At 36.4% G+C, this 2,966-nt stretch overlaps 1 long non-coding RNA gene across 1 annotated transcript in view; it reads right to left on the reverse strand.

Annotated features, from left to right (window-relative positions):
• Positions 1-2,966, reverse strand: part of LOC127506651 (uncharacterized) — a 56,760-nt gene that overhangs the window by 52,366 nt on the left and 1,428 nt on the right. The window lies entirely within an intron of this gene.

Genomic DNA, 2,966 nt, shown 5'->3' on the forward strand with positions numbered 1-2,966 from the left:
AAGATAACAGCTAAATGTTTTTACTTGCAAAAGTGTTCATTGTGCAATAAATTGTGCAACCCCTCATGTAAAACAATACACAACTTAAGATAACAATACACAGCTTATAAACAAATATAAAGTCTTTAAAACTATAAAGTTTTCTCTCTCTCTCTTTTTTCTTTGTAAATTTAAATTCGTCAAATGTGTTGGCTATTGAGAAGAAATGATCCGAACAGTATATCTGACTGGTAATGTGCATTTGAGTTTTCTGAAAGCATCGTCTTTTAACTGAATGATGATCAATTCCTTGAAACATCTGAACCATTAATATCTTTACGAACCATTCGTTGAAACTGGTTCTGCAAGCTGCAGGCCAAAAGGTAAAACCTTATCTATGAATTTGATTCAAATTAAAGCAAGTGAAGTATCTCAGAGTGTGTGTCTGTTGCTGTTCATATTTTATGTTCTACACATAAAAAGGATAGTTCACCCAAAAAATTGTACATTTGATTCATAATGAACATCCTTGTGTTGTTACAAAACCTTATGACTTGTAGCACAAATTCAACACAGCTCTTTTCTATTCTTCAACATTTCAGAGTGGCATCTGTTTAGGTAGATAGATAGACAGTTTCTGCGTTTGAAGGTGGATGTGGCAATGTCTGGCTTCTACGATCCATTTTTGCTGCAGGGCCTATTTTAGTAGCCTCATTTTTGTGGTGCGCTTGAAGGTATGTGTGTAAATTACAGTTGTTACCCCGGCAGCTGCCACCTTCATAAGACAGAGTTTACAGATTGCCTTATTAATGTTTGCAGGATCCCTATTAGCACTGGGTTTAAATCTAAAATATTGCCAAATAGGTGCCTTAACATTTCGCTTTGAAACCAAATCGTCCACCGTCTTGTCAGTTAGCTCACCTCACTCTTGTCACATGATAAATGAAATCTGAACAGCCAATCAGAGTTCTCTCTCTCACCGACGGCCCGACGCCAATTCTACGTTTAAAAAAAAATGGCCGCGTCCAATTAGAGCCAACGGTGTGGAACACACCGAAAAAAAAACTAAGGCTTGGCGTGTCCCTGGCTTAAGCCCGGCCACACACTAGACGATTTTCAAATCTTGAAGGGTTAGTTCACACCAAAATGAAAATTATGTCATTAATTGCTCACCTTCATGTCGTTCCAAACTCGTAAGACTTTCGCTCATCTTCGGAATGCAAATGAAGATCTTTTTGATGAAATCTGAGAGATGTCTGTCCCTGAGAGATTGGCTGTCTTTGCAACTACCACTTTGATGCTTCAAAAAGATCATAAAGAGATCGGAAAGCTAATCCATATTAATCGAGCAATCGAGACTAAACCGCTCAATTCATATGGATTAGTTTTACGATCTCTTTATGAACTTTTTGAAGCAACAAAGTCGTAGCTGCAAATGCAGTCTAATCTCTCAGATTTTATCAAAAAGTTCTTAATTTGTGTTCTGAAGACGAATGAAAGTCTTACAGGTTTAGAACGACATGTGGATGAAAAATAATCGTAATGACACCACACAATTCAGGATTTTTTGGACAAGTCGGTTGCGAGAAGCCTTGAATCAGGCCACACCCCCCCCCAGATTGTTGGGTGTTGCAAATTGAGCCCGGAATCAGGCTTAAAATCTTCAAGTGTGAGGCTAGTTTATTGTTCATTGACTTCTATTAGTATGTCATTCATGGGGTTTATCTCTCCCAAAAGTGTAAACACTGAATCTCCAAGGCACCATCAAAACATTGAGACTGTTTTGCACAGATCTGACAGATCTTTGATTACAGAAGTGCAAGCTAAATTTCCCTGCATTTAGACTTTCAAAGATTAAACGGATCATGAACATGTCAAAGCGAATGGGTCGATGCTACTAACTAAAATGGACTTCAATACAACATCAACATGCACCCATTCAGAAAGACATATGTTCCTGTTTTTATTCTTTTCTTTGACGTGTCCAATATAGGCAGCCTCAAACAGTTGTGGTGTGTTGGGGGAGGTGCGACGCACGAAAGGGGCATTTGCAAGGTTGTAATCCGCTAGGTGACACAGAAGCTATATACTTCACCTTTAAGTAAAAAAAAAAGTTTCAGAAAGGCAGTAAATTAATCAAGAAAACATTGAAACAAACTATAAGCAAAAGCACAATGGAATGTCTGCTGCCTTTGACATCAACGCTCAAGAAAGAAATTAGTAGGGCTTCAGTCCAGAGGTCTCATATAAACAATTCACATACATAATTTAATTTGATGTGACAGTACATTATGCCTATTCTCTAGTCATTTAGTGTATGATTTGGAGACTTCTTAATGTGGTACATATGCTTGTACTTCCTTTTCACACAGTCAGTTACTAGTAACGTGAGAAGAGAGAAAAAAAAAAAAATGTTTTCTAGGTTGGGTACTTCTCTAATCACAAAATAGTTTGAAAAGCCATTGATTTTTCACAATATAGCATTCAACGGTATGAAAAAGTAGAAAAAAAAAAATGTAGCTGACAACTCATAAGGCCGTTTTGCACGTTCAGCAACATTCCTTCAGCCGCATACAAACATAATCCATTCATCTCTTTCTGTGAGGATTATGCTTTTTTTTTTTTTTTTTTAACCTGCCCAAAATATTCATTACTAGTTTTATGGCTATAGACCACTGACAAAAGTAGGCATCTTTGTACAACAATACTATTATAGAGAACAACACAAAATTCATTAACTCAAGTTAGACATCAAGGTTATAATGCCTCTGTAGAAATACATTAAAAAAAATCTGTAAACTGCATTTAGACTACTATATGAGCTAAAGGAGTGGCAATAGGCTATAAACTTCTCCAACACAAAGTTAACATACTTACAATGAAAACAACCAGAAAACCTAGATAATCAGCTTCCTTAGTGCAAGACACATGATGCTTGTTACTTTAAATTTTCAAAACATCTTAGTGTACAAAAAGTTTACAAACTT

This window comes from Ctenopharyngodon idella, chromosome 24 (genome assembly GCF_019924925.1).
Source record: "Ctenopharyngodon idella isolate HZGC_01 chromosome 24, HZGC01, whole genome shotgun sequence".
NCBI lineage: Eukaryota > Metazoa > Chordata > Actinopteri > Cypriniformes > Xenocyprididae > Ctenopharyngodon > Ctenopharyngodon idella.